The following is a 10,807-nucleotide window of genomic DNA, read 5'->3' on the forward strand; positions in this document are numbered from 1 at the left end:
TCCTCCTTGTTGGGTAACGTAGTAATTTCAAAAAATTTCCTATGCACACGCAAGATCATGGTGATGCATAGCAACGAGAGGGGAGAGTGTTGTCTACGTACCCTCGTAGACCGTTCGCGGAAGCGTTATATCAATGCGGTTGACGTAGTCGTACGTCTTCACCACTAGTGCAGAACCGGGTAATAGCACCGGTTCGTAAGGCCCTTTAGTGCCGGTTCCATAACCGGCACTAAAGTGTGGTCACTAAAGCCCCCCCCCCCCCTTTAGTACCGGTTCAGCACGAACTGGTGCTAAAGGGAAACCACGTGGCACGAGCCAGCTCTGGGGGCTGGGAGCCCTTTAGTACCGGTTGGTAACACCAACCGGTACTAAATGTTTGTGGGTTTTTGTTTTATTTTGTATTTTTCAATTAAATTTGTGTTATCAATTTAATTTAGGATTGTTTTACGTTATAATGAGTTGTAGTCGTCGTCATCATCATCATCATCATCGCATATTAATAAATAAATAGACTCTAGCTAGCTAAAAATCATCGTAGTCATCTAATTACCACTATTTAATCATCATAGTCATTACCGCTAGCTATCTAATCATCACCAACACTGGCTAGCTTAAAGAGGAAACATTCACTTTGTAACAGAAGTAAAGATATCATCAAGTTCAACATAATCATCACCAACATCGAAGTTCAGGACACGGACATGAGACACTAATTAAGAGCATGAACTAGTGCTGCTCCCTCTCAGGTAGAATAGCATAGAACATGTATAGCTCTCCTGATTCATCATACTGGTGCATGCAGATGAATCTGTCTCCTAATCTTGGGTTGCGCTTCTCCTTGCTGCCCCCTAGTACTTCTTTGCGATCATTAATAATTTTGCTCCAATATTTCACTATTAAGCATTCTTCGCTTTCAGAAATCCTGAATGCACTCATGTGCAATGTAGGATATCTTGGCCGTAAGCTAACCATTGACATGTCACCTTTAGTCTCGATCCACTGAGGCACAACTGTCATCGGAAGTACATGTTGAAGAACATCGTATAGTAATTAATATACTAAGCAATGAAAGTTTAGCTTCAAAAATAATGTATGCAAAAGATGCACTAATTAAGGACAAATAGTTAAAATCTTACCATCTTTCGATTATAGATGTGACCGTAGTTCAATACGATCACCATTGGTCGCACGTTTTGAGTACTAACATTTCTAAGTTCAGGAAAAAAAATTGTCTTGACAGTATTAAGATCCTCAAGCCATGAAACATAATGACTTATCTCCTCGCAGTTTAGTTGAGCCCCGGGGTAGTAGTAGGTCCTGTCTACCAAGCACCGGACATGTTTGCTTGAACCGAAATAAGCTGACAATACAAATTAGTTGTCAACTATTTTTGAATAAACTGTATCAAAGACATAAACATATGCATGCATGGTTGAGAAAAACTCACATAATGGTAGAACTGGAGGCGTTTGCACATCGACCCAGATGTCTATATTACCTTCAATATCATCTTCCGGATAAATATCAAAGGTGACAACCATACCAGGCTCAAATGCATAAGCCTTGCTTAGTGCTTGCCAAATTTTGCATTCAAAATGGGTGTATGTGTCTCCATTATATAATTTGACATTGAAAGTATATCCATGCTCCGTCTTCAAGTAAACTCTCTTTACCTCCATATCATCTATAGCACTAAAACTTATCTTATCCAAGACAAAAATTCTTGCATGGCAGGGGATGCGCTAGTAGAATAGTGAAAATTTAAAATTATAAGTTGAAGCAAATAAATCATAAGTTTTGCATTCAAATAATAATTGACAAAGTGACTTACTGTATCAACTTCGAATGTCTCATCCAGCTTGATGCTGAAGCGCCTACCATCAACAAGGAAATTTCTGTCGCACAGGCCGCGTTGGTCTTCACAGTGTTCGCAAATAATGAAATTTTTTTCGTCGTCAGATGACATTTCCTATGTTTATATAGGTGAAACATTAAACACCTATTACTATCTAACATTAATTAATATCTAGCCAAATATATATTCATCTAACATTTGACATTAATATATCTAACTATATTCATCTCTAACAATTGACATTACTATATATTTAACTTTTCTATCTAATTCATCTAACATTCGACATTAATCTAACATTTATATAAACTCAAAATATATAAAAAAATAAATAAACAGAAAAACTCATTAACAAATAATATTTTTAATTAGATCATCAAATCTCAGATACCTAAATTTTCTTACTAAAATTAAACTAGTTATATTAATTATTAAACTAGTTCAAATCTCATATACCTAAATAAACTAGTTATATTAATTATTGAACTAGTTCAAATCTCATATACCTAAATAAACTAGTTCGACAATTTTCTTACTAAAAATAAACTAGTTATATTAATTATTGAACTAGTTGAAATCTCATATACCTAAATAAACTAGTTCCACTGGTGGAAAAAGGGCCTTTGGTCGCGGTTCGCAACTGCCATTAGTCGCGGTTGCGCAACCGCGACCAAATAGGCGCGACTAAAGCCCCCCCCCCCTTTAGTCGTGGTTGCTTAAGAACCGCGACTAAAGGCCCGTCCACGTGGGCGCCAGGCGGCCGTCGGGGCGGAGGACCTTTAGTCGCGGTTCTTCTGGCCAACCGCGACTAAAGGCCGCCGCAGGTTTAGGGTTTTAGCCCCCCCCCTAAACCTGTTTTCTGTTTAATTTGTATTGTTTTATTTCTTTTGTGCTTTATTTTAATTTTGAAGGAGTTTCACATATTCTACGGTACTACATACATGCATATGAATGTACAATTTCAAACAAATTTGAAATTAGAACCAAAAAGAATTCAAGAGGAATATACAATATATATTCAATATCATCGGATGACCATATACAATTTTGAACAAGTTTCCATACATAATTTAATGCATATAAAGTTCTACGTCCTCGTAATGGTGTTCTCCTTTAGGATGGAGGACTTCCCTTCTGAACCATCCAGCTAGTTCCTCTTGAAGTGGTCGGAAGCGAGCTTCTGGACTAAGCATCATCCGGAGGTTATTCCTCTGAGCATTGGTATCACTCGGAACCCGCTCAGAGGTGTATCTCCGGATCATCTCACAGACATAGTATGCACATAGATTGGTCCCCGCTGGCTGAATATCCTCACCATTCTTAGCCTTTGACCTTTTGAATTCTAGCTCTTTTTTGAATTCACCGACCTTTGTATCTACGAACGTCTCCAAACCCTACGAGGCAAAGAAAATTAAATGAACAAGAGAGTTATTAGTTACTTGATATTAGGAAATGAACGAAATAGGCCGATCGATATAGAGCGCAAATGAATGAAAATAATTACTTCTGCAGCATTCTTCTCATGCCGCCCCAAAGCTTTGGATCCTTATTCAGAGAGTCGTGGACGAGACATTCTGAGGTGTCAACTTTAATTACTAGCAGAATCCAATGGAACCTGCGGACACGATACATGCACAGTACGTCATGCATAACTCATCGATTAGCCGGCCACATACCATGCATGGAGTAAACAAAAGAGAATGTGCTCAAGACAGAAACACTCACCCAAAATGGTAAGGAAATAGAATATCACTTTTGAGTTCCTGCTTTGTAAGAAACTGCCACAGGTCTGCCTCCATGTCGGCGGGGTGATGCTCCAACACATATCCATTAACGATGTGTGGGTCAATGAACCCAACATCATGGATGTTCCTTACTCTGCATTCCTTAATCTTCATTCTGCATGTATAATAGCGGACACAACAATATAGTTAGGACATATATATAGTGCAGGCAATATGAACGAGATGGGGTAGAAATAAATCACTTACAGAACGTAGCAACTAATGATAGATTTGTCGAGCTCGCGCAGATTGAAAAGCTGGAACAATTCACTCAGTTCAATTTGTACATAGTAATGTTTGAAGTGATGCTCATGTCTAACTTCCGCATAAATATATTCTTTGGCGTTTTTATTTTTTATGTAACCCTTGTACCATTTCAGCAGACCTTTCATTTGTGGAGGTAGATCCTTTTCCTGCGCAGGCTCGACGAGAGGCCCATTCTTGACATATGTAATTACTACCTCCTTCACTGGCGCCTCATCAAGGCCTAACAGTTCACGAAGAGTAATACCTAAGTTGGCCGCTTGTTCTCTGGCACTCGTTACAGTCAATCCCTGTGCTGCCGCAGCTTGTATGATCTCGGGGGCATCCGGACAGAAGGCTTCCACTATAAGCGGGGCAATCGATTGTTTACTTTGTTCCCCGAGCTGGGCAACTTGTTTCCCGCTTTTTTTACTTTCGACCTTCTCCCGCTCTTTGTTCTCCTTGAACATGAGTGCCTGCCTGCGAAGTTCACGTGCATAGTCGTTAGGCAGATTCTTCGCGGCTTGGGACGGTGTGCTCAAAAATGACTTAGCCCACTTCTTTTGCTCATCAGAAAATACTGGCTTGGGCTCGGGCTCTCTTTTCTTCTTGCAGTCCGCCTTCCATTTCTCCAAATCAGCAGCCGCGGCCGCGTCGACTTCCTCGGCACTACGTTCCCAAGGCCTTGTGGGGAGAGGCTTCAGTGATGGCTCCGGTACCTTTGTGGTCTTAGGTACATAAGGGTCCGGGTTAATAATCCAGGACTGCTTCTGCTTCTTTGCCGGAGGTGGATTGGGGGGCGGCGTCTGATCACCCGCCGGACGAGGACTGGGGGGCGGCGGCTGATCACCCGCCGGACGTTGTGGACTGGGGGGCGGCGTCGGCTGACGTGACGGAGGTGTAGGTGAACCGCCACCACCACCACCACCACCACCACCGCCACCGCCACCACCACCACCGTAGGGGGGTGGACTTGTTGTCCTTGGCGCCTCGCCTGGAAACTTGACATCTTTCGCTAGGACGAATGGTTCGTCAAGGTAACCAAGATTGTTGAAATCCACCATTGTCATTCCGTATTGCTGGTCCACCTTTACCCCACCTCCTGTTAGCTTGAACCATTTGCACCGGAACAAAGGGACCTTAAAGGAGGGTCCATAGTCAAGTTCCCATATCTCCTCTATGTAACCATAATATGTGACCTTTTGCCCATTCTCGGTTGCTGCATCAAAGCGGACACCACTGTTTTGGTTGGTGCTCTTTTTATCTTGGGCGATCGTGTAAAATGTATTCCCATTTATCTCGTACCCTTGGAAAGTCGTTATAGTCGAAGATGGTGTCTTGGCCAACATGTACAGCTGATCTACAACATCATTGTCATTCATTAAATGTTTTCTCAACCAACTGCCGAAAGTCTCCATGTGGGCCTTCCTAATCCAGGATTCAGGCTTCCCCGGGTTGTCCGAGCGTAAAATATTCTTGTGTTTCTCAAAGTACGGAGCCACCAAGCTGGAATTGGTCAGTACAGTGTGGTGTGCTTCAGTCAGAGAATGGCCGTCCATACATATCGTTGATTTCCTTCAGATCGTGCCTTTTCCACTTAGTCTCCCCTCGTGCCGCGATCGAGGAAGACCAATCGGCTTAAGGTCAGGAACAAAGTCAACACAAAACTCAATTACCTCCTCATTTCCATAGCCCTTGGCGATGCTTCCTTCTGGCCTAGCACGGTTACGAACATATTTCTTTAATACTCCCATGAACCTCTCGAAGGGGAACATATTGTGTAGAAATACAGGACCGAGAACGAAAATCTCTTCGACTAGGTGAACCAGGAGGTGCGTCATAATATTGAAGAAGGATGGCGGGAACACCAACTCGAAACTGACAAGACATTGGATCACATCGTTCTGTAACCGTGGTAGAACTTCTGGATTGATTACCTTCTGAGAGATTGCATTGAGGAATGCACATAGCTTCACAATGGCTACTCGAACATTTTCCGGTAGGAGCCCCCTCAAAGCAATCGGAAGCAATTGCGTCATAATCACGTGGCAGTCGTGAGACTTCAGGTTTTGGAACTTTTTCTCCGCCATGTTTATTATTCCCTTTATATTGGACGAGAATCCAGACGGGACCTTCATACTGCTCAGGCATTCAAAAAAGATGACCTTCTCTTCTTTGGTCAGAGCGTAGCTGGCACGACCTTGAAACCATTCCGGATGCCGGTCATCAGGGTCTTTCAAACGTTGCTGGTCCTACCGTGCTTCCTTTGTATCATTTGTCTTCCCATACACGCCCAAGAAGCTTAGGAGGTTCACGCAAATATTCTTCGTAACGTGCATCACGTCGATTGCAGAGCGGACTTCTAGGACTTTCCAATATTCTAGCTCCCAGAATATAGATTTCTTCTTCCACATGGCTGCGTGCCCGTCAGCTCCCTTCGGAACTGATTGTCCGCCAGGACCCTTTCCAAAGATGACTTTCAAATCCTTGACCATATCAAATACCTCAGCACCAGTGCGTTCCGCAGGCTTCGGCCGGTGATCTGCCTTGCCGTTGTAATGCTTGCCTTTCTTTCTTACTGGATGAATTTTCGGAAGAAATCGACGATGCCCAAGGTACATGTTCTTCTTACAATTTGGCAAATGTACACTTTCAGTCTCATGTAAGCAGTGCATGCATGCATTGTATCCCTTATTTGACAGTCCCGAAAGGTTACTAAGAGCAGGCCAATCGTTGATGGTTACGAAAAGCAACGCTCGTAGGTTAAATTCCTCTTTTTTGTGCTCATCCCACACACGGACACCAGGTCTGCCCCACAGCTGTAAAAGTTCATCAACTAATGGCCTTAGGTACACATCGATGTCGTTGCCGGGTTGCTTCGGACCTTGGATGAGCACTGGCATCATAATGAACTTCCGCTTCATGCACAACCAAGGAGGAAGGTTGTAGATGCATAGAGTCACGGGCCAGGTGCTATGGCTGGAGCTCTGCTCGCCAAAAGGATTCATGCCATCTGTACTTAGACCAAATCTTATATTCCTTGCGTCAGCTGCAAAATCTTTGAACTCTCTGTCGATCTTTCTCCATTGCGTTCCATCTGCGGTGTGTCTCAACTCCCCGTCCGACTTACGGTCATCTTTGTGCCATCGCAACAACTTGGCATGCTCTGTGTTCCTGAATAGACGTTTCAACCGTGGTATTATAGGAGCATACCACATCACCTTGGCGGGAACCCTCTTCCTGGGTTTCTAGCCCTCAACATCATCACCAGGGTCATCGCCTCTGATCTTATAACGCAATGCAGTGCATACCGGGCATTCATTCAAATTCTCGTATTCACCGCGGTAGAGGATGCAGTCGTTGATGCATGCATGTATCTTCAGAACCTCTAAACCTAGAGGGCAGACAACCTTCTTTGCTTCGTACGTACTGGCGGGCAACTCGTTATTCTTTGGAAACATATTCTTCAACATTTTCAGCAAGTTTTCAAATGCCGAGTCAGCTACACATGCCTGTGCCTTCCATTTCAGCAAATCCAGTGTGCAGCCCAGCTTTTTCAGACCATCATCGCATCCGGGGTACAACGACTTTCTGTGATCCTCTAACATGCGATCCAAATTCTCCCTCTCCTTTTCAGTTTCGCAGCGTCTCCGTGCATCAGCAATGGTCCGACCAAGATCATCAACGGTCTCATCACGTGCCTCTTCTTCACCTTCACCTTCCCCTTCACCTTCCCCTTCACCTTCAGCATCCTCCATGAAAGTATCACCGAAATGAGCAAGATAGCTTTCATCGATGAAATCATCCCCTTCTTCATCTTCTTCCATTATAACCCCTCTTTCTCCATGCTTGGTCCAACAATTATAGCTTGGCATGAAACCGTGCCGAAGCAGGTGCAGGTGAACTTCTCTTGAGGAAGAGTAACCCTTCTGATTCTTACAGTCAACACATGGACAGATAACAAAACCCTTCTGCTTGTTCGCATTAGCCACTACGAGGAAATCTTTCAAACCCGTAGTGAACTCGCGGGAGAGTCGGTTACCGTACATCCATTGCCGATTCATCTGCATTATTATAATATAAAATATATAATTAACCATCATGCATTTGTTAAACTAACTAGCTATAAACAATAGAAATTAAACAATGAACAACACACATGCATATTTTATCAATGACACACATGCATGAAAGGTTCAAGTTGCTAACCGCGATCGAGGAGGAAAAAATAAATGAGGAACCTCATGTTTGTTTCACCCTCTTGGGGCATTTCATCAAACACCTTGTGTGCATAAGAGGAACCAAAAGCAAACCTACACCCCCTTGTGAAGCTTGTGAAGAGAAGTGGCACCAAATGGCTAAGTGAGCGTGCTGAACTGGTATATATAGGGGAGGGCCAACCGCGACTAAAGGCCTTTGGGCACCTTTAGTCGCGGTTGGCCTGGCCAACCGCGACTAAAGCCCCTCACGTGCACCAGCTGGCCACCGAGCGCCCTGGGCCCAGGCCTTTGGTCGCGGTTCGTCTGCCGGACCGCGACTAAAGACTTCATTAGTCGCGTTTCCTACAGTTTCGCGACTAATGGGGCTGGACGGAAGCCTCTTTTTCTACCAGTGTTCGATAATTTTCTTACTAAAAATAAACTAGTTATATTAATTATTTAACTAGTTCAAATCTCTAGTTTGACAATTTTCTATCTAGCTAATTCATCTAACATTCGACATTAATCAAACATTCGATCATCTAATTAACTTTTCTAAAAAACAGAAAATAAGTAAAAAAAATGTGTGTGTGTGTGTATGTGTGTGTGTAGTGTGTACGTATATATGCATGTGTGTGTATGTGTGTATGTGTGCGGCCCCGTACGCTGCCGCCCCGTACGTACGAGCAGGGGCGCCGGCGTACGGGGCGGGGGCGGCGGCGTACGTACGGGCGGGGGCGCCGCCATACGGGCCGGGTGCGACGACGACGGACGGCGGCGCGGCGGGTATACGCGAGAGCAAGAGACGTACGGGACCGTGGCAGGACGACGACGGACGGCGGCGCGCGGCGTTCGAGGCGGTGGCGTGAGACGGCAACGACGACGGGCGGCGGCGGGGACAACGACGACGACGACGGACGACGGGCGACGGGCGGCGAGGACGAGTTCGAGCGGCGCGCGAGAGGTTGGAGACGAAAGAAGTGGGAGATCTAACTGAATTTTCGTAAGTGTTGTATATATAGGAGAGGCCTTTAGTACCGGTTGGAGCCACCAACCGGTACTAAAGGCCAACTTTGGCCAGGCCAAGAGGCGAGAAGAGCAGGCTTTTAGTACCGGTTGGTGGTTGCAACCGGTACTAAAGGGTGGTCTTTAGTACTGGTTGGAGCCACCAACCGGTACTAAAGGCCTCGCGCTGCCACCATAAAGTTTAGTCCCACCTCGCCGGGCGAAGGGCAGCCGCAATGGTTTATAAACCCAGCCGCGGCTACCTCTTCGAACTCCTCTATATAGCAGGCTTCTGGGCCTAATTAATTAGGGCGCGCTGCCCTGTGATCCTGCTGGCCCTTCTGGGCCTGCATTTGCACACCCTAGGTCTGGCAGGCCCACTGGGCAGCGCGCCAACAAATTTTTTATATAGTTTTTTCTTTTCTGCATTACTTATTTTCTTCTATTTATTTTTGAGTAGTTCTTTATATAGTTTTTTCTTTTCTGCATTATTTATTTTCTTCTATTTAGTTTTGAGTAATTTTTTTGTATAGTTTTTTTTTATTTTCTTCTATTTATTTTCTTCTGGAAATGGAATGCTGCATACTGAACAATTAGGTAAATGACCGAAAAACAAAAAATGATGTCAGAACATGTTGGAAATTGATGACGTCGCTTTGAATGCTGCATACTGAACACAAAAGAAGTCCGGAGTTCAAATAAGTTTAAAAAACATTGAAGTGGCCGTGTAACAGATGAGTTCTCGTCCGAAACCCTGATACTCTGAAAGAGTTTGTCCAGTTTGTACACGAAGTGCGTCCAGTTTTTGCCGTGACCCTCTCTACTCTTTCGCGCATGCTATGTGGGTGATATGATGATACCATGCCAAATTTCAACATTTTCAGGATTCATCTTGTAGTGATTTTCAATTTCACGATCATTTAGCTCTCTAAACAATTAGGTAAATGACCGAAAAACAACAAATGATGTCAGAACATGTTGGAAATTGATGACGTCGCTTTGAATGCTGCATACTGAACACAAAAGAAGTCCGGAGTTCAAATAAGTTTAAAAAACATTGAAGTGGCCATGTAACAGATGAGTTCTTGTCTGAAACCCTGATACTCTGAAAGAGTTTGTCTAGTTTGTACACGAAGTGCGTCCAATTTTTTCCGTGACCCTCTCTACTCTTTCGCGCATGCTATGTGGGTGATATGATGATACCATGCCAAGTTTCAACATTTTTAGGATTCATTTTGTAGTGATTTTCAATTTCACGGTCATTTAGCTCTCTACACAATTAGGTAAATGACCGAAAAACAAAAAATAATGTCAGAACATGTTGGAAATTGATGGCGTCACTTTGAATGCTGCATAGTGAACACAAAAGAAGTCCGGAGTTCAAATAAGTTTAAAAAATATTGAAGTGGCCATGTAACAGATGAGTTCTCGTCCGAAACCCTGATACTCTGAAAGAGTTTGTCCAGTTTGTACACGAAGTGCGTCCAGTTTTTGCCGTGACCCTCTCTACTCTTTCGCGCATGCTATGCGGGTGATATGATTATACCATGCCAAGTTTCAATATTTTCAGGATTCATTTTGTAGTGATTTTCAATTTCACGGTCATTTAGCTCTCTAAACAATTAGGTAAATGACCGAAAAACAACAAATGATGTCAGAACATGTTGGAAATTGATGACGTCGCTTTGAATGCTGCATACTAAACACAAAAGAAGTCCGGA

The sequence above is a fragment of the Triticum dicoccoides genome, chromosome 7A (assembly GCF_002162155.2).
Source record: "Triticum dicoccoides isolate Atlit2015 ecotype Zavitan chromosome 7A, WEW_v2.0, whole genome shotgun sequence".
Lineage (NCBI taxonomy): Eukaryota > Viridiplantae > Streptophyta > Magnoliopsida > Poales > Poaceae > Triticum > Triticum dicoccoides.